The sequence below is a fragment of the Mesocricetus auratus genome, unplaced genomic scaffold (genome assembly GCF_017639785.1).
Source record: "Mesocricetus auratus isolate SY011 unplaced genomic scaffold, BCM_Maur_2.0 Super-Scaffold_6730, whole genome shotgun sequence".
Taxonomy (NCBI): domain Eukaryota; kingdom Metazoa; phylum Chordata; class Mammalia; order Rodentia; family Cricetidae; genus Mesocricetus; species Mesocricetus auratus.
Window position 1 is genome coordinate 100,474,486 of NW_024429184.1, and position 21,799 is coordinate 100,496,284.

Genomic DNA, 21,799 nt, shown 5'->3' on the forward strand with positions numbered 1-21,799 from the left:
CTGCATGGTTCTTCCCTGGCCTCTTCCTAAAACAGACCCTTAGTAAACACAGGGCTAAGAAAAGTAATCACTACCTCTCACCTCTCCTGGTAAGAGGAGCCATCCCAAGCGCCTGCACCCCAGAGGTGTTTTTCTGAGTAGGGTGTAGGGGATAAAATACCAAATGAAAACGGGATCCACGGGTCCCCATCTGCAATTACAACATAAACTTAAGAGCGTAAAGGTGTAGTGAGTGTGTCCGGTGTTGGGGGAGGGTGCAGGAGGCATAAGCAGGCAGGGAGGAGGGTATTGGGGTAGGAGTCTGCCTGCTCGCCTTCACTTCTTGGCTTTGACCTGAGCACCCACAGCTTCCATGGCTTTCTGTATGGTCTCATCATCTCCCAGGAACTGCATGGGTTTGACAGACTTCAAGTTCTCGTCCAATTCATAGACAATGGGAATGCCAGTCAACAGGTTCGGCTCCATGATGGCCTCTTCTGAGTGCCCCTCCAGAGGCTTGACAATGCCCTGAAGGCTGTTGCCATGGGCTGCAATCAGGACTCTTTCCCCTTCCTTGTTCAGAAGGACAATTTCTTCGTTCCAGAATGGCAGTGCTCTGGCAATAGTGTCCTTGAGGCTCTCACAGGAGGGTAGCTAGTGCTCAGTAAGGTCTGTGTACCTGCGATCCTTACTGAGGCTGCTGTAGAAGGGATGATCAGGCTCCATCAGTGGGACATGGTAAGATCGCCTCCAGACCTTTACCTGTGCCTCACCATGCTTAGCAGCAGTTTTGCTTAGACCAGACTCCCCCATAGTGTCGCTCATTGAGGCGCCAGGTCCTGACCACTGGCAGCCATATCTGGTCAATGGCATATAAGACTGTCCAGAGGGTCCGGATTGCTCTCTTCTGCACAAAGGTGAAGCAGATGTCAAATTCTAAGCCAGTATCTCACAACGCCCGCCCACCATGCTTCGCCTCTTCATAACCCTCTGGGCTCCGGTCGGCATCGTACCAGCTGCTGAAGCGGTTCTCTAGGTTCCAGGTGCTCTCGCCATGCTGGATGAGCACTAGCTTGTAGGCGGCCACGGCGACAGGAAGGAGGATGCCGCAGAGACTCGGATACACGTTTCTTTTTCTGTCCTTGGGCCTTGAAAAAGGCAGTCGTTTTTATTGCTATTATTATTATTATTATTTTGGTTTTTCGAGACAGAGTTTCTCTGTATTGCTTTGGAGTCTGCCCTGGAACTCACTCTGTAGACCAGGCTGGCCTCGAACTCAAAGAGATCTGCCTGCCTCTGCCTCCCGAGTACTGGGATTAAAAGGTGTGTGCCACCAACACCAGGCTAAGACAGTCATTTTTGTTTCTTTCTCAAGAAGGGAACATGTACAAGATATACAATTTGGAAGGACAAATAGACTATACATTGAGTTAGTTTTTTTGTATTTTTGCCTTCCTGTGCCTCCAGGGTCATGTAAAAGTTTCAGACACTACTTAAGGCATCCTTCAAAGCCTCCAGCTTTGTGATGTCCATATAACAGAGCATGGGAATGTTAAAGTGTTTGGAGCCCTTAAGCCCAGCATCTTACCTCCTAGAATACACATTTCATTTCCCTCTAAGATTTTCCACTGGAGTCACAACCAAGCACTTATACATGTGTGTGAAGACAAAATTACAGTAAGGCACTATCCATACAGTCAACTGAGAGGTGGCCTCTATGTAAACAAGGAAGCTAACTGTTAAGCATTGGTTTTGGCTAAAACCCGGATGAGGGAAATGCCACCCATCACATAGAGGAAGCTAGTCTTTACCTCTATTCTTTGCCGGGATTTTGGCCTGGTCAGAGAACAAGGACAAAACGACCAGGAGGAAGTAATACACATTTGTTTCAGTTTTATGTGGCACTTGAGACTTTATAAGGAATTGAAGTCCAAAGGCACAGTTAAGAGTTGGACATTTTCTTAATCAGAGCCAGGGTGTGGAGTTAAGAGTGTAGAAGAATATGAGGCGCGTGAGCTGAGAAATGACGAAGGATATGAAGATCAGTGTAAACAGTGTGTTTGGAGATTGTCCTCATACCCTCACACCCTTCACATCTCACACTGGCACTCCATTTCCCTTAGCAGAAGGAAGGTAGGTGTTCTTCATTCACAACTGACTTACTAGTCACCTGACCTAGACATCATATCTTGGGGTGACATGTTTATGACTCCATTAACACATTCAGGTGTACATGCATACACACGATTCAGTGAATGCCTAGAACCTTGCTATTAATCTATGTCCAAAAATACCATTGTGATGCAACCACAGAAGCAATACCAAGATGCAACATATATTTGAGCCCCTCTTTCTAATGGCAAAAGCCATTAGAAACAAACGATTCCTAAGCCCTCAAGTAAGAAGTCTGATATATTTGACTTGTAGCATGTGATCACTGCTCAGCATATGAACCCAGTCACTACTGGGCAAATAATCTGATAAAAGGGGCCCAACACACAGCCCATGAGCAGTTCTGATTCTGCAGCCATGCCATTAGACTAAGTACAATATTGCATTGGAAGACAACACAGGCTAAGACGCAATTCACAGAGTCTTTATATTTTAAACAAATAGATATATTATAATTACATTGAACTACAAATATACATTGTAGGTATACGTTCAATTGTTCTCCAAATGTAACTTTATTATTTTGTGAAGATAATGGGAAAATGAAGAACTTCAAGATATTTTCTGTTGGCACGGTTTTGCTTACACACAGCACATGCTGCTGGCTAAACAGCTCTCTCCCTTAGGTTCTGTTTCATAGTTCTATGTCCTGCATTGACATATATGTTAATTTGACTCTCAGGCTCTTAGGTAATTTGTCAGAAATATAAAAATTATACTGTAGACCAACAGTGGAAAGCAGGGCTCATTTCACATGCCGTGTGAAACCCGTCTATGCGGCTACACGGAAGGGCGTGTAGAGAAGGGTGGCTATGGCTAGGTTCAGTGGAAGAGTGACAAAAACATGTCTTCCAGAGATAACAAAAGAAGGGGGAGGACACAAACATATGCCTTTCCTTTCTTGTGGGTCCCGGCAGCCATGCTAAGCGTGCACATCTATGAACTATTGGAATGTGCTAGAAACAATGAGGTAGAGACGTATATCCAATGTGACAGAACACAATCAAAACTCGCGTCCTGTGTAAATGTTTAAATTTATATCATCCACTTTATTTTGAAATTAACAATAACAAGAAAAGAAGTTAAAGTGGTTAATACTTGGTTAACAGCAAAAACAGTCTCACAGTTTGGAGTTTCATATGTTAACTTTCTTCTTCCACATTGGCCTCAGCATAGCCTAGCTCAACAAATGCTAATTGAGAACACATGAGGAAGACTCAGGACTGGGGGCTTTGGGAAATTTCTACCATCAAGGAGCTTATGATTGCTGACTTAAGTTCATGTCCACATATATTGTTTTTTCACTGGCAAAAATTGAAACTATAATCCTTAAACAACCCCCACTTCCTTCTTCCCTACAGCCTCTGGCCACTACCATTCAATATTCTGTTCTCTGAACTGAACCACTTTTATGGGTGTCATATGATTTGGATCATGCAGGATTGATCTTTTTGTGACTGGCTCATTTCCCTTAGCGGAATGTCCTCTTGGGTTATTCACATTATACAATTGACTTTGCCAAGGTTGATTAAACTCCACTGTACGTACATGCCATATTTTCTCTATCAATCCATCACAAGGTAGATGTTTAAGGTGGTTCCACCTCCTGGAATGTGAATATGAGGATGCAAACATCTCTTCAATGTCCTGTTTCCAATTCTTTTTGTTAAGTGTTCGGAAGTGAGTTCACTGTATCACAGAATAATTTTAATTGTTTAAGGGTTTGCAGACTGTTTTCAATGGTGACTATATCATTTGACCTTTGTGGTGTTTTCAATAAGAAATAGCCAACACAGGCTCAGATGTCTGAATGCTTGGCCCTCAGTTGGTGGCACTGTTCTGGAAGGTTATGGAACCACTGGGGAGTGTGGCCTCAGTGGAGGACATCATTGTGAGAGGCTCTGGGGATTGATAACCTCTGCCCACTTCCAGTTCACTGTCTCTGCTTCCTTTGTATGGTTGAGATGGGTCCCCTCAGCTTGTTGCTCTGACTACCTGCTGTAGTGCCTCTCCCACCATTATGGACTCCCCCTACAGAGCTAGAAGCAAACAAACTCTTTTGGTCATGGTGTTCTATCAACACAAAACACCAGTAACCAGCGTAACCTTCCTGGAGACTGAATAAAATTTCTCCATAGCCTCAACAACGTGTCAGTTTCAGTGATGTATCTGTGTGTGTGTGTGTGTGTGTGTGTGTGTGTGTGTGTGTGTGTGTGTGTGTGTGTGGTACTGTTGTGTTGTTTAAGTAGTGGTCTTCTAACAGGTATGCAGTGGTATGTCATAGTCCCTTTGATTTGTATTCCCTTGATTAAGAATATTGATTTAAAATGACATGCTATTGTCATTTATGTATCTTCTTTAGAGACACATCTTCACTTAAACTTTTAATCCTGAGAACCAGCCACCCTCTTTTCAAGTTACCTGTGTTCTTCTATAGCCTTGAACTGAAATTTTTTTCTGTGGTTAGAATATCATAGGCTTCCCTATAACAACAGCCTTTCATCACCCTAGTTATTTATGGGTAAAAGTATCCATTCTGTGCTGTCTGGTTTTGTGTCAACTTGACACCAGCAAGAGTGATCAGAAAGGAAGGAGCCTCAATTGAGGAAATGCCTCCATGAGATTTTCTTAATTAGTAATCAAGGCTTTTTCTTAATTAATGATCAGTGGCAGGGAGTCCAACCCATTGTGGTTGGTACCACCCTTGAACTGGTGGTCCTGGATTCTATAAGAAAGCAAGCTGAGCAATCCAGTAAGCAACCCTCCTCCAAGGCCTCTGCATCAGCTCATGCTTCCAAGTTCCTCCTTGTTTGAGTTTTGTCCTGTCTTCCTCAGTGATGTGGAAGTGTAACCTGACTTTCCCCAACTTGCTTTTTCGTCATATTGTCTCATGGCAGCAATAGAAACCCTAACTAAGACACACAAATTCTAGGAATCTATCCCATTTGGCATGGAGGGACAGGCCTTTTACTGTGGTGGTGGAGGATTTGACTTTCCTGTATTTTGTTGAGAATTTTTGCATCATTTCGAGTTTTGTATACATGTTATTCTGCCTCCGTAAAATGAATTTGGGACCATTCTATGTGGGAATAAACTTGACAATTTGTGGTAATTCTTTGTTTCCCAGAATTTTACACTGAAAATGCGCTTTGTCAGGAGATTTTTGATACTGACCACTTGCTCTTGTTGTAGTTCTTGAGACTTCCTTTCCTTTTCTTCCTTTTTTTTGGTGGGGGAAGCAAAGGCTATATTTTCAGACAGCATTTTTTTCACTTAGTTCAATTGCTGAATTATGCAATTTCAGTACTTACTTCTATTTTCAATAACACAAGTACCTGGTTCCAGGAGAAATTAACACATCAGCCCAAAGAGAGATTATCAGGCTGTATTTTGTACTTTTATTGTATTGCGTATATACGAATATATATTATGTATATATGTGTAAAATACATCACTATATTAAAATGTTTCACTTAAAAAGTCAACCCAGGGAACATACTTTACAATTGTAAAAAATAATGACTAAACTTTATTAAAGCACAAATATTTTAATCAGTTCAATACATTTTGCTTATATAATATAAAACATTTATATAACATTAATATATACATACACACATATATGTATATTAGAGACTTCCTTTTCTTTTTCTTATCCATGTTGTAGGGCTTCTACTGTTCTGTAACTTATTAATGTATATTTCTCTTAAGTCTCTACTGTTCATCTTATATTTATGTATACCAATTTTAACATCTCTTGCTTTTAAAAATATGTTATCTATGTCTGTGTCACTTTTGTTCTTAACCTGGCAAAGGGTTTGTCAATTTGATCTTTAAAAACAAGATAAAATTTTCCTTGATTTTCCTTTTGTTTTTCTGTTCTTCATTTTACCTGTCTCTGCTGATATTGTTATTTCTTCTCCATCTCTAACATTTTAGCAGGACTTGGTTTTAGCTCTGTCCTTGAGTTCAGTCCCTTCCTGCTATATACCTATTTATGGTAACAGCATGGTTTGTGTTGAAGCTTGTGGAACTTACAGATTTCACTTTCAACACTAAAGGATATGAAAAAGTATAATTTTTTGTGTCTATAATGGAGGTATAGAGTAGCTTCCTAGATCCTTGTGTGGAGTGAGTGTATCATTCCCTAGGAGAACATTTCTGGAAGAGCCCACTATGTCTCCCAGCTTGTAAAATGCCTCCTATCTGCTAAATGACATAGAAAGGTGGAATACAATACTTGTGTAAATAATGGGGTGGCACCATTTTTAGGAACAATAATCCAAAGAACATACCTCATGAAAGATCTGCGACACGCAGATATTCTTTGTTTTAAATGACTTTCTTGCTGTTTAGACTGAAGCCATGAACTCAGTAAGGACAATGGAATCTATGTCTGTCACTTTGTAATAGAATTAAGCAAATGGTGCCACCGTGACCTGAGAGAATTAATGTACCTTCGATGTAAGAGCCATTTCCTTCAGAGAAACCAGACACTTATTAATCCAGACAGGAGATTCATGAAGAAAAGGTAGGCTTCAGGAATGCTATCCCTGTTGGGGGAGGGAGCAAGCAGCATGGAGGAAATTGAAGTGGCTGACCTTTGTCTTAGAAGGAGAATGGTGTCACAGCTAATGGCAGAGACCATTTGGGCTTCTTATTTTAAATTGTCACACATCAGCAATTAGAAATCGCTTATGCTCTCAGAGCTGTGCTAATTTATACCTAGATTCAATGACTCACTGACTGCTCTGGTAGGTGCAGCCTTGGAAGCCCTCCTCTTGATATTTCACAGGGATGAAACCGATACTCAGAGCTGTGCTGAAGCCTGTCCAGAGTCAGAGTCACCAGCTCAAGCCAAAGGGAAGCTCAGCTCTGCATCCAAGACTGTGGTGGTTTGAAAGAAAATGGCCCCCAAAGGTAGTGGCACTAAAGGGAGGTGTGGCCCTGTTGGAGTGGGTGTGGTCTTCTTGGAGGAAGTATTTAACTGTAGAAGTGGGCTTTGCAGCCTCATATATGCTCAAGCCACGCCCAGTGAGACAGACTAGTTCCTGTTGCCTGCAAGATGTAGGACTCTCTGTACCATGTCTGCCTGCATGCCACTGTGTCCCACCAAGATGATAAAGGAGTGAACCTCTAAAACTGTAAGTGAACCACCCAGTGAAATGTTTTCCTTTATGAGAGTTGTCATAGTCATGGTGTCTCTTCACAGCAATAGAAGCCCTAAGACAACCACAATTCTATAACAAAAAAAGACTCAATTTCTTCCTTTAATATTTCCTATAGAAAATGTGTGTTATATGCATATTTTAAGTGCTATTTAAAATTTCTAAATATTTTACCTCATGCATTATTGCTTTGAGCTTACTTATAAATTTAAAAAATGGTTTTCAGTTGCTATATAAAATAATGGGCTTCATTATGACATTTTTATATGCATACATCATTATGCTTTTGATGGGGGATGCTCTTGTGTATGTTTTTCTTATTGGTTGATGAATTAAACACTGAATGGCCAGTAGTCATGCAGGAAGTATGGGTGGGACTACCAGGCAAGGAGAATTCAGGGGAGGATGGCATGTAGCTGCTGAGGGAGCAAGAGGCCCAGGCATTCTCTGGTAAGATAAGACCACGTGGAAATACTTAGATTAATAGTTATGGGTTAATAATTAAGAGAGAGCTAGCCAGTAGGAATCCTAGCCATCAGATAAACAGTTTATAATTAACGTAAGTATTTGTGTGTTCATTTGGGGCTAAACAGCTGCAGGGCCAGGTGGGACAGAACTTCCATCTACATGCTTTGGTCATATTTGGTCAACATTCTACTCCCTTCTGCCCACTCCTACTGGTTCCCTTCCTTCCCTCAAATAAACAACCTTTCTGCTTTTATGATGTGTGTCTTCCCATGTGAGATCAAACACATGATGCATTCTATACTTTAAAGGCCTATTGAAATAAGTGTGTGAATGTATTTTATAAAATAATATAGTTGAAAGTGGATAGTATATCTTAAGGAAATTATGATGATTTCTTATAAATAATTGTCTTGGCTATTTCAGAATAAATTAGTGAACTAACTGATTAAGGTAACTGAAGTGTACATATCTGTCACTTTGGCATAGTACTAGACAAATGGTACCATAGAGACCAAAAAAGTTGCAGTGTACACACATACTAATTTATTTATAGTTAAGCTGTTTCCAGTACCTCCAACATCAAAACCATTTACCTCAGGAGAGCCATCACTACCTACCCTTCTCCTGTCTCTCTTCACAACTCTATACTCTTTCTTCTCCCAATACATGTATTTAACCTAGATTCCACAGAAGAGATTGCATGTGGTGATTTGTCTTTCTAAATTTGGCTTCCTTCTTCAATTCACCCATTTTCCTGAAGGTGACATAATTCAATTCTTCTCTATAAATAAATGAAGTAAATTGGGTAGATGTGCTAATTTTTCTTCATTGTTCATTGATTGGCACCAAGGCTAGCTCTATGTCATCACTATTGAGAATAATGCAGCAATAAACATGGACATGCAGGTATCCCTGTGGTGTGTTAACTTAAATTCCTTAGACTGCAGACCTAGAAGTAATATAGCTGGTTCCTGTGGTAATTGTATTTTTGGTTGCTTAAAAACCCTCTATGCTAATTTACAAATGAGACACTTCAGGGTTTTTTTTTTTCCCCACCAGCACTCAATCAGGATTCTTTTCTCCCAGTCATTACGACTACCTGTTGTGATTTGTTTTCTTTCTTTTTTTTTTTTTTTTTTTTGACTTGGTTAAGATTTATTAGTTTTAGATACAATCACTTCCTAGAAGCCCATATTTGACCAAAATACTTCTCAGTATCAGGAGAAAAGACAAGTAATTAGTTCATGTTTAGTGAGTGTTCATCATAAGCTGATATCACAAACTCTCAGACAGGCCACACTCACTTAAAAGGACTTGAACCCAACATTACTGCCTGATTCTTAGCCTAATTTTACAGACGAGAACACTGAATCTCAGGGACATTAAATGTCTTTCTCAAGGTCACATAGACTTAAAGTTAAACTAAAATTAACACAGAACACCTCCTGTAGCATCCTTTGTATTTCACCTATGTAATATTTGTATTCACATTGCAAGATAGGTATCTGTTGTAAGATAGCTTACAAGGCTTAGTTCAAGTAAGGGGCTCATAGCAACTTGGATGTAACACAACATGATAAGAGCAGTGTGAATGACTAGGTCACTGGGAAGTCATAACTAATGAAAGGATTAGGTTTGGAAGTCATTGCCAAGGCTAAAAAAAATCACAGAATCAAAATTACACTAGAAAATCTTTAATTTCCTCACCAGGTTCTGTTCGGACTACTTTGTGATCCAGGCTGTTACAAGCGCTAAACCATGAGGCTGTGGGGTTTTACAAACTCCCACAAGTCTTCTGCTTTTCCAGTACTAGCCTTTCCCTCTCTGAAACGGCGGTATTGAAGTGGGTGGTTTTATCACTGGCTGCGTAGAATTAAGTGATTTGTTTTCTTAATGACAGACATTCTGATGGAGACAAAATAGTTATAATGTAGTTTTAATTAGTATTTCCCTAATAACAAAAGAGGTTGCCTAAGTTACTGTTCTATTGCTAGGAAAGAAACACCATGACCAAGGAAACACTTATAAAACAAAGCATTTAATTAGGGGTCCTTCTTACAGTTTCAGAAGGTTAGTCCATTATCATCATTATGGAAAGCATGACAACAAATTTGAAAGCATAGGGTGGAGAACTTACTTCTTGATCCACAGACAGCAGGGAGAGAGAGAGAGAGAGAGAGAGAGAGAGAGAGAGAGAGAGAGAGAGAGAGAGAGAGAGAGAGAGACTACGATGACTTTTTGAAACCTCAAAGCTCAGTCCCAGTAACATACCTCCTCCAAGAAGACCATACCTCCTAATTCTCCCCAAAATGTTCCACTCCGCTGTGACTAAACATTCAAAAATACAAACCTACAAAATACAATGGACATTCTCCTTCAAACTATCACAGATGCGAAATGGTTTTGCTTCTACGTTTTAGCTACTTTATATCTTCTTTTAAGAATTGCCTATTCAATTCATTTGTCCATTTATGGATTGGATATGTGAGGGATTCGGGGTTTTTAATTTGTGTTTCTAAATCTTTAACTTTTTAGTTCTTTCTGTTCTAGATGTTAATATTCTGTCTGATACATGCTTGGCAAAGATGTTCTCCTGTCCCGTGGGCTTCTCTGAACACTGTTGATTCTTTCCTTTGCTATGCTATCATGGAAGGCTCAGAGAAATAGCTCCCAACTGGATCTGAACTTCGCAGTACTCATTTCTCCAAGGCACAGCTTGTCACAGAGTTTAAGTAAGCAGTTGACCTTTGTCCTTTGGCTATCAGTGTCCACTGAAGTTATCCAGCTCCTTGCCAAAGAGGCCATTAACCTCTGAGCCCTTCACTGCCTGAGCTTCCTGCTACCTGAGCTTTTCAGTGTCTGTGCTTAGATCTCTCATGGTTCACAACCACCTCATACTCACATGAGGGGCTGCAATAAACTGATTCCAGGCTCCCTGACTATGATCAGGCTTTCTGGGTAACATAGTCTTAATCAGTTCCCTCTGGGAAAGTACCTGGCTACAAAGCTCTGAGAAATGGGTATGCCAATATTGTGGTGATATCCTGTTTATGCTTTAACAAATAAAGCTTTCCTGAAGATCAGAGGGCAGAGCTAGCCACTAGTGAACCATAGAGGTCTGTAGATTTGTGCAGACAGACAGGAAGTGGTATGGCTGAGCAGAATGAGGAACACAAGTTGGGAGGAGACAAAAGCTCAATCTCTTTTCAGCTGGAGATTTGGTAGAGGTAAGAACTCTAGTGGCTGGCTGCTCTCCTTCTCTGAGCTTTCAGTTTTCACCCCCTAAGTTTATATTGTTAAGACCAACTATAACTTGTGCTATACAACATGAACCTCTTATTCACTGCTGACCAATGCTGAAGAAAGTCACTGTTGCCCTAGAACCCCTAACTTAATTTGTAGTTAAATCTATGCACTGAACTGAGATACTTTTTTCATCAAAGTCACCTGGAGTGCCCCTTTGATGAGCTGTCTGCTCCTCTCTCCATACAGGAAGAAGCTGCATCATAGAAGCCATGGGTGGCAGGGGTGGGGGGCTTGCTCCTTTTTCTGATTATCCCTCTGTTTCCTTTCACTCCTTAGCTGCCCTTTCACCCCATTTCTGTTCCTGGTGCTCTTCTGCTTTTCCTTTATTTCAAGTAAAGTCTATTCTTTCTTATCCAGGCTTTTCCCATTTCCCAAGTTACACAGATGATGGATAATCTGTCATCTTATCACACAACCTTCTGGGGTGTTGACGTGTGTCTTCAAATATATACAAAAATATACATAACACCTCAAAGCATTAAACAACTATTTCCTTCATTCTGTGTCAAGGAAAGAAGCCTGACTTGTTTCATCCAATTGGTCTATCTGTAATTGTGAGCACATCCCTGAGCAGCATTTAATTACTCATTTGTGGGCCTCAGACTATTTACAAAAAAAATGAACATAACCTTCCCCACTATCTTGTCTCCCCACACAAACTAGCACTCTACTCTCCACAATCTCTAGTTCTACTTATGGAGTGTTCATTTTTTCCTTTCCCCTCCAATATTTAGCAATAAGATAAATAAGTAAATAAATTGATGGATGCAGGAACTGCAAAGCTTAAGTTTGTCTGGTTGAGTGGCCAGGCTAATTCCATCTGTCTCAGAAGGTTTCTTGAAATCTTTGTGAGTCCCAACCTCTCCAAATAGATGCCATTTCTGCTTCCCACATTTGAAATTTTGTTCTTATTCTTTGACTTCAATCACATTTTCAAGCTATATAACTTTGTAGAAACAGCATAGGTGAAATGGGCAGACAGGTATCTAATCATTCTCACAGAAACTTGAGCTTACTTAAACCAGGCTTACACAAAAGATAGGTAATCTGATATTTCACCACACAACTTTCTGTGTGGTTTATATGTGTCTTCGAATATATACAAAAATATACCTCTACTCCAGGGAAGACAGGATGGTGCAAAGCTATCCATGTTACATAGACACTCTCAGAAAATTAAATGTTCTTGATGACAGCTATACCCACATATCTTTGCCGACCCCATCTTGGGTCTTTTCTCTCAACTATATGCTCTTCTCTGACCGCATAAGCCCTTCTAATATTTTGTGTTACATCTGTTACATATTACAGCCACTCTTCAGGTTTTGTGAATCCAAACAGAAACAATGGCATGGCCAAATCAGTTATCTTGGCCTGAAGAACTCGCCATAGCCTTGCCTCAAAACTACGAAAGATAAAGTTGACCAAAATCTCAACTTCATGCCCTATCTAACCATCCATATACACTTGCTAAAAATTCCTAATCATAACAATCTTTAATGTTCTCTCTAGATAATCAGAAATAATCATGTTTGGATGAATTAATTCCAAGCATGTAACAAGTAGAAACATGATAAAGTTCCAGCAGATGATGCATTCTGAAGAAGTCTTTGTTGTTTTTAATATTACTGTAGCAGGAATACATTCCAGTGGAAGTGTTTACATATGTTTTCAAGTATCTGTCAAGATACTTGTGTTCTGTAGTTAAAAATATCTTGTTGGTTCTTAAACCTTTGAGATCATGAGTAATTTGTTCCTCTTATCTATTTCATGGATTATATAAGTTTAGAGAACTATAATATTTGCTCATTCATCTAAGGAATAACCATGCTGTTCAGTCACAGTGTTTAATATGTTGTCCTTAGGGTTAAATGTTGTAAACAAGACAAAAAGCATGGCTGTCCTGATGGAAAAACTATACACATGATGGGAAGAGGATATGTATGTGGCCATGCCACACCAAATCCAGTAGATTCTGTGTGACAAGTTCCACAGACTGAGGTGATAACTTCAAAAGAAGGAGGTCTCCTGTAAACAGTTGTATAACTCTTAGGTGAAGAAAAATATTGAGCCATAGTTCTCATAGCAATCTCTGTTCTTCTGTTCTTTTCTCATATTAACAAAGTGTTCCTGAAAGCCTGTGCTGACATCTCAAACAAAAAATATAAATGAGAACCGTCCCCTGAGACATGGTCACTGACCATGACCTCGTCTCCAGGAAAACCAGCGCATTTCAAATCATTCACGTCATTCACTTAAGTAAATAGTAATAGTATTAATAAAAGCTTTCCCAACAATAAACTTTCATATGGCTGCACATGTGTGATCAAGAGTGGTTTTAATGTTTGGTAAAGAAAGCTTTTTAATAAGAAAAAGTCAAAATAGCTCAGTATTTCAAAGACTCACAAAAACTAAGTAACAGATATCAAACAATTGTGAACTACGTACCAGATTTCAAACAATAACTGACCATAAAAATTTATTAACCTGATCTTAGAAACAGTCATTTGTCTGCTTCACTGAACACAAATCCTGAGATGATATTTGTTTTCATTATAAAAAGCCTTGCTTGAGAACTTCAACATACGCTTAGATTCAAACTGCCTCTGTGTTTGTTTCTGTTTGTCACTGCCGAATCCTTATCCACCTAGTCTTCGAGAACCTTCATCCCAGCTGGAGTGGTGCGTGGCACGGTCACAATAAACTTAATAGGAAAAGGGCCAACTGTTGGAGGATCTCCTTCTGAAAGTTACCTAACTCCCCTCAGTGCTACCAGATGTCCAGCTATAGTCAGTCCTGGCTACTGGATAAACTGAAATTTCACTAATGCTGAGCTGCCTCTGAAATCTGAATTTTTTTATAGATATCAGTAATGTTGACTGTTGTGGAGTATTGTTTGAAGATTTGTTATATTTGCTTATGCTATTGCTATGGAAGCAGATTCTGCCCTGACTTCTTGCTACTTCTTAGACACAGAAGAATGGGATGTAGAATTACTCCACAGTTTGCACTTGAGACATGAATATGAAAATACATGTTCCACATCCCCTCCAAACTCGTCAGCCTACTATGATGATTTGATTCTTATGATTACCTTCAACCGATAATTAAGGAAGTAACAAGAAATACTGAATTCACATGCCTGTGCCATTCGCTAGGGGAACAGAGCTTGCCTGACTTGTAGTGATGGATCTGGATGATGTCTGGAGGCTGTAGTGGCCTGCTTCTAACAAACAGGAAGCAAAACAAGAAGCCAGAACAGAGAGAAGAGGCAGCTTCCGTGGTGTCATAGAACATGAGTGATAACACATATGCACAAGTACATGTATACTTAAATGTGCTTATGTGTGCATACATATGTATGTTTAATTTTTAAGACAAAGAGCTCCGTGAAAGAGATCTAATGATTGACTGATGAAAAGAAATATTACCGGGAAAAGACCTTGATTCAAAAAAATTCTATTTTCTACTTATCCTTTAGTAGTATGGTAGTGTTGTCAACTCCACAGATTCTAGAATCACCTGGGAGATTGGTCTCTAGGCATATCTGTAGGGGTTATCGTGTTTATGTTAACTGATGCAGGGAGATTCATTCCCCAGCAAGGCATTCTGGACTATCTAAACTACAGAAGAAAAACGCTAGCATGCATTCACCATTGCTGCCTACTGCTGGTTATGGCTGCAGTGTGACAACAATATGTCCACTGTCTGCTGTGATCGACTGTGACCCTCAACTGCAACCCAAAATAAACTCTTTCTCCCTCAAGTTGCTTTTGTCAGTGAGTCTTATAACAGCGACAGGAAAGCAAAACAAACCAGGCAACATTTAAGTGATAAAAAAACTAATAAAGAAAGAAATCACAAATGTTCTCTCACCATGGAAGGGGAAGAAAGGTAAGGAACTAGGTAATGACTGCCTTGGAGGAAGATGGGATTAGAGAGCGATGCAGAGCACTGTGGTCAACATTTGACCAGAGATGTGAAGGAAGACAGAAACCTCCCAGAGGCTATCCCAGAAGAGCTGCTAAACCAGGGGTTCCCAAACTGTGGGTCGCAACCCTTTTGACAGGGATCACTTAGGACCATCAAAAAACACAAATATTTGCATCACAATTCATAACAGTAGCAAAATTAGAGTTATGAAATAGCAAAGAAAATAATTTTATTGTTGGGGATCACTACAACATGAGTAGCAGCATTAAGGGGGATGAGAACCACTGCTCTAAACAGAAGTAAGGGAATGGGACCGGAAGTGGATTGTGTGCATAGTGGTCGTGGGGGTGAGCAGAAAGTCAACAGGGACATCTTACCTTCAACAAGTTAGCAAACAGGTTGTTAGGGAAGACCAATATGTCTGAACTCCTTATACAAATGGGATTTTAAATTATAATGTCATACAATGTATGGGCAACATATGATACTTACTCCTTCACACAGACCTTCAGTCAAATCCTCACTGCTGCCTTTTACCAGCAGAATAGAGAGCATAATTGCTATGTACTGTTTTACTACTGTTCTGAGATTGGACCCTTAGGAACTTCAAGGAAGTTCCCAAATAGCAGATTGAAGTAAAAGATTATTAAAGGAAGGCTTTGTCAGAGTACAGTTTCTGCCTTGAGAACTTCTACTTTTACAAAGCCAACTTTCTCCCAGGGGAACTAAGCCATGGCCACAAATGCCTCAGTGATGCAGAGTGATTTCTCTTTGGTCATCTTCACATGTGAGAGAACACTAAACAGAATGCCATGTTGGATACAGTGTGTGTGCTCTTCTAGGCTGTAGGCACTTGTAGGAGGCATCTGTTATCACAGACATGCTTTGAGGGTCCCTTTCCCTGAATGTCATGGTAGATGACCAGAATCCAACCCAAGAATTCAGCAATTAGCCACAAAGTTGCAGGATGGCATATGTCATAAGCAAGTCCAGTCAATGTGACCACTTTTTATAACTTTTGCTATAAAAGGCAGGTATAGACTATCAAAGGGCAGCTAGGCCACCAGATGCTTATATCCTGGCCATTCTGGAAACTAGGGGTTCCAGAAAAAGGTTTTGGTACTTAGGCATGGTTCTTTATTTTGGTTTGGCTTGGCTGTCTTACACCTGATCCTCTCCCAACGTCATCGCTGACTCTCACTTCTGGGCACCTGTGCAGTCCTGCAGTCCTGTCCCTATAAAGACAACAATTGTAGTGGGTGAGACTCCTTCCTAAGGACATCATTTTAACTTAATTACCTGTCTAAAGACCCTATTTCCAGGACAGTCATATTCTGGGTAAGACTGCAACATGTGAATTGTAGGGAATGGACTCAGTCCACGACACACAGTGACAATTAATTTTTCTGGAAAATAGCAGTGTGAAGAAATAGACTCCAAGCAGCAATTCTGTGAGCTGTCAGGAGCTGGTGTGAGATGATCTTGATGTGGCAATCTTTGGAGCTGCTTTTGGAACAGCTGCTGAAACGCAAAGATCTTCATAGCTCCTCAGACCAATAAATCCTTTTGCCCTTGCTTTCATTTTTGGCCTAACATACTATCACTTGAAATTAAGCCATTTTTATGCATGAGGTTGATAGAGAGATCATTGCTTTGAAAACATAATGTACAGAGTTTGTATTCAGTGTGAATGGCATTTTCTTCCTGTACCATAGACTCAAATCTCTTGCCTTAGAATTTTTAAGCAAGATCCTAGATTGCAATGTGTTACAAAGATAAAATATAAATGTAGCACTAAAGGAAATGCCTTTTTCTTTTAAAGGACATATACAATTAGAACTCTGGATTAGAGATTCACGGTGACAAGAATTTCTACCTTGCAGTGCAGGTGGCAATTTTCAATTTATGTTTTATTACAAAGAGCTGTTTGTGCTAAGTACACCATTCTGGCCTCCCTGGCATTTATAAAAACCCACACGGCATGTCTGAACCTTGCTCTAGGGAGAAAAATGCACACCCCAAAATACAGTCTCCAATGCAAAACTCTTTTCAGCCAAAGAACCAGGGTCAGAAGGGAACAGCTTTTCCTTTTTTATGACAGGGACCAACTGCAGAGAAACGAGTCATAGTGTTTAGTGATCATTATTTCAGGTTTTATCCACATTTTAGTTTTCCTCCAGTTTCATATGCCAAATATGGATGGTACCTTGAAAATTCAAGGGAACAAGACTTTCTGACTGATTCCTGATTCATTTCTCCTTGGAAATGACAGGGGAAGTGATTTTCTTATGAGACACCAGGATGACTGCTCTTGACTATCGACTTGACTGCATCTGGAATTAACTAAAACCCAAATGACCTGCAAGGGATTTTTTTCTTAATTAAATCATTAGAAGTAGGAAGACCCACTTCTAACCTGGATCTTTGAAGTGGAAAGATAAAACTTTAATCCTGGTGTTTTGGGGTGGGACGACCCACCTTTCACTTGGACCACACCTTTCCGCTGGCTGCCTGTACAAAGGACATGGAGGAAGGAAGTGCGCACTCTCTCTCATCTGCTTGCTTTCACCCTCACTAGCAAGTCCATTCCTTTCATTGGCATTAGAGCCTACATCTTTGAGATTTTTGCATATTCTCAAGACCAGTGAGACATTCAGGCTCACACACAGAACATCTCCTGAATTTTTGGAGCTTCTGTTCATAGAAAGCCATTGCTGGATTAGCTGGACCACAACCTGTGTGTCAATCTGATAAATTTCATAATGTGTGTTTATATATGTTATGTATGTAGTGATTCTAATCTATATTGAGATTGATAAATTCTAATAAATCCATATGTATGCATATATATATGTATGTATGTTATGTCAGAGGGGGCATTTATTCTATAAGTTTTGTTACTTTAGAGAACCCTGACTAATATAGGAACTAATGCATTGTTCTCTTCAACTCTTTGGTGAAGAAAATAGAATGAAGGATGGTTTGTGAGGAGTTATTAACTACTAGAACAGCTGAGGAGAGGGGTTTAAAGCCACTGTACCAGGCTATCAAAAATATATTCTCTCACATTGTACATGGAGAAAGCTTATCAAAATGACATGGTTTTGAAACTGGTTTGTAACATGGCTATCTGTTGTCTGTTAAACACATGAGCAACTCCAGGAGAGTCTTTAGAGGATGACATAGCTCACACACTGCAGTGAAAACAAGTGTTTGGGGCTCTAAACAAAAGGTCAGCTGTTACTCTGAGGTCCTTGTGTGCAGAGGAAGCAAAAGGAAAGAAATAGGTTGCCTTGTGCTTAGTTGCAAAGAATGGAGTTGTGCTTTTGAAAGGGCACTGCGTGTCTTACTTCTCATCCTAACAGGTTTGCCTCTTCCTTCATCCTGGGTCAGGAACCTTTGCCCAGTCCTTGTCTTGTGCATGATTTGAGTTTTACTTGGTGGTCCTGAGATTTGCCTCATCTCTGTGTTGCCTTTGTCCAGTGCCTTTCAAGAAGAAGTGGTCCATTATACCCAGAATCCTGGCACAGCAGGAAAGGAGGGGGTCTACACAAACATAGAGAAAAAGGACATGTGTTCTAAGGGTGGACATTGGCCAGTCATCATTCCCACACAGAAGAGCCAGTAGAGAGAAACTACAGATTATAGTTGCCTTGTAGTACAGTTGAGTTGAGCTCTCCAGTCACAGGCCTATAAACCATTTCCCACAAATTCAGATTAATGCTAGGGCTTCTTTGCTTCCTTTAGTGCATGAAATGTCTCTTGCTAAATCAACTAGGGAAGAAGTTCCTCTGAAAGCTAATTCATAAGCAAAAGATAAAGCAACAAAAACCTTGTTTTTAAGAGAGTTTAGTAGGAATGCCCACTTTTCAAAAAAATGGTACATGCTAGAAAAAGTGTGTCTGGTTAGGTTAGTTGTGTATTTATATCAATAATTAATGCTACAAAAACCAAGTATACAATTAAAAAATACATATACCATGACCTATTGACAACCAGCCATCCAGAGTTTGGGAAATTTTTGTCTCTTTTTTTGACTAGAGATAGGGGCAGTGACCAAGAGGAATATGATCCATGCCATTGATAAAACTTAAAAAAATCTTAGTAGCCACATTAGTGAAAAAATATAGATAAAATTAATCTTGCTAATATATTATTTATTCTGTTTGATGCATGTATTTTATGCATAATACCTAAAATATTATACAACCAAAATTATAGATTTTAACAAAGAGTCTATGTATGTGCATCAAACATTTTATTAAAAGTTATTAATTAGCTGTTCTGAATTTTCCCCACATTGTCATTGAATCTAAGATCTGTTTGACAGCCCACTTCATTGTAGATTAGCTCCTGCCCACATGTTCAGTTGTGATGGGTAACTAGAGCCCACCATGTTGGACAGTGCACACTTAGAAATACAACTTGTACATTCTCTGATTCTTATATCCTCTGTATCATTTTGAGTGTTCATTTATGGAGATTTTTTGGCATGGATATGCCTATAAGGATAGCACTCTTGGGGAGAGATAGAAACCTGTATTTCCTTCTTGACACCAAATATTCTGAATAATCATACAAGTTTATAGTTTTTGCTTAAAGAATTACTACAGTCTTGTTAAACAGCAACTCTACAAATGATAAAAATGCACTATGGTGATGAGTCAGAACTGAATTATTTACTACTCTTTGCCATCACCATGAGAGGTGCCTCTTCTTTGGTAGTATCATGGACAGGAGAATAAAAGTCAGAATTTATTGAGAACTAAATTTATTACAAAATTGATTTTTAATACAGAGAGTAGATTCAGATTAGGTAAAAATTGGTAAAGTGTTTTCCGATCATGGAACAGAAATCAAGCAAAGGATTGAAAGAATCTTTGGGGAAACCTCTCTTGAAACATCTTTCATTGAAGAGTTCACAGGTATTTCCAAATTTTTCTGTGATGAGTCATCAAGTTATCTGAACATCACTTTATGACAATTAAGACAGAAAATACTTTCCTTAGCAGTGGTGGTGCATTCCTTTGATCCCGGCACTGGGAAAGCAGAGGCAGGCAGATCTCTGAGTTAAAGACCAGCCTGGTCTACAAAGTGAGTTCCCAGATAGCCAGGGCTACACAGAGATACCCTGTCATAAAAAAAAAGACAAAGAAAATGTCAAACATCAGAAATAATCTGTTGGGCAGGGAGAAGAGTCAGCACTTTCCTGTGTGTGTGTGTGTGTGTGTGTGTGTGTGTGTGTGTGTGTGTGTGTGTGTAAATTGTAATACAAGCATGTCAGGCAAGAGGAATTATGACCACACACATAAAAGCTTTACCATTGCATGGACATGTCAATATTACCAAATACAGAAAATGAATATATATCTCAGTAAAAAAATCAAGCAAAGATGCTTTTAAGGAGTCTAGAAACCTGCTTCATCTCCAGTGGGTCCAGGTCAAGTGTCTATATACTTGGACTTGTACTCCTGTGCTGTAAACCGGCCCTCAGTAGGCTCTTGCAAGACTCCATGTAGAGTGAAATCTTCCTGATTGCCAGATGAGTGAGCAGCACACAGAGCGATCTCCTCTTCTTTAGAAGCTTGTGCTTTAGTCAGATGAGGGAAATTTGACAAAAGAGAAGAGAAGAGAAGCTATAAAAGGGATCAAAGTAGATATGCTACCGAGGGAAATAGAAGTGAATGAGGAAACTTTCTAAAGCCCAGCATTGACTTGCGGCTTCAGAACTGTGGTGAGGCCAGCTCGGGAAGTAGGGGCACTGCCCTGTGTTGACACAGAGGATTCCTGCCTGAAGACCCCAAAGCACATGTCCAGGATATACAGAAGGTCGCCTGTGAGCTTGAACAAGTCTTGCTAGGACTCAGACATCAAGCCTTGTAAGCAAAGTCAGTTCCGTCAGCTGACTACTGGTGCTTACTTTACTCTGCTGTGGCTAGCTGGGAATGTATCATAGCTTTTGAACCAAGTATGCATTCTTTTCATCTTGCAACCACTATGCATCAATCCATCCCACGCCTAAACTGTAGTAAGGACTTCAGCTTACCCTTTGCCAGAGTTTGGAATTGTTTTCTTCTCACATTCAAGAAATCAAGGAAGTAGGGGAAATTATCCAGCTAATGCTATTGCACTCTGGTTGCATCCATGTTGCGTTTCTGCTACACAAGGTTTTCGTACCCAAGAGCACCTTGACATACAAAATGATGGCGACTGGCAGTCCAAAAATGCAGCCTCCCTCCAGCCATGATAAGAACACCGCCAGAATCACCATGCCATCTTCAGATGACATTTATTCTAGTACTGCTTTGTTACATTGCATAGACCAGATCTAAAAATTCATCATGTCTATCTGCAAGACAGCTGAGAAATAGTCTTTTATCCAGAAAAGCATGTACCCAGCTAAAAGCAGAGATTCTATTTCCCATTAGTTGGTAGAAACAAACATAAGGGAATTGTTAAAGTCTTTTGTACTGCCTCACTTCTTCTTGTAACAAATAATGACTACTCATTTATACATTTATAGTATTAATCCATCCCCCAAAAAACTGTGTGTTGGGCTATGATATTAGAAACAAGGGCAGGGGGTGAATAAGGATTTGACTTTGCTTACTACAACTTGATATGCTATGTTCTGTGCACATACATGGGAAGTCTGGCCTTTCTGAATAGAAATGGGGGAGGAGTGGGGATGGGGGGAGGCAGAGAGGGGTGGAGGAGGGACTGGGAGAAGAGCAGGGGAACTGCAGTTGGGTTGTAAAACAAACGATAAATAG

General features: G+C 39.9%; 1 pseudogene; it reads right to left on the minus strand.

Moving 5' to 3' along the window:
- Positions 1 to 315: 315 nt before the first annotated feature.
- LOC101825308 lies at positions 316 to 21,315 on the minus strand (annotated as a pseudogene).
- Between the last annotated feature and the right edge of the window lie 484 nt (positions 21,316 to 21,799).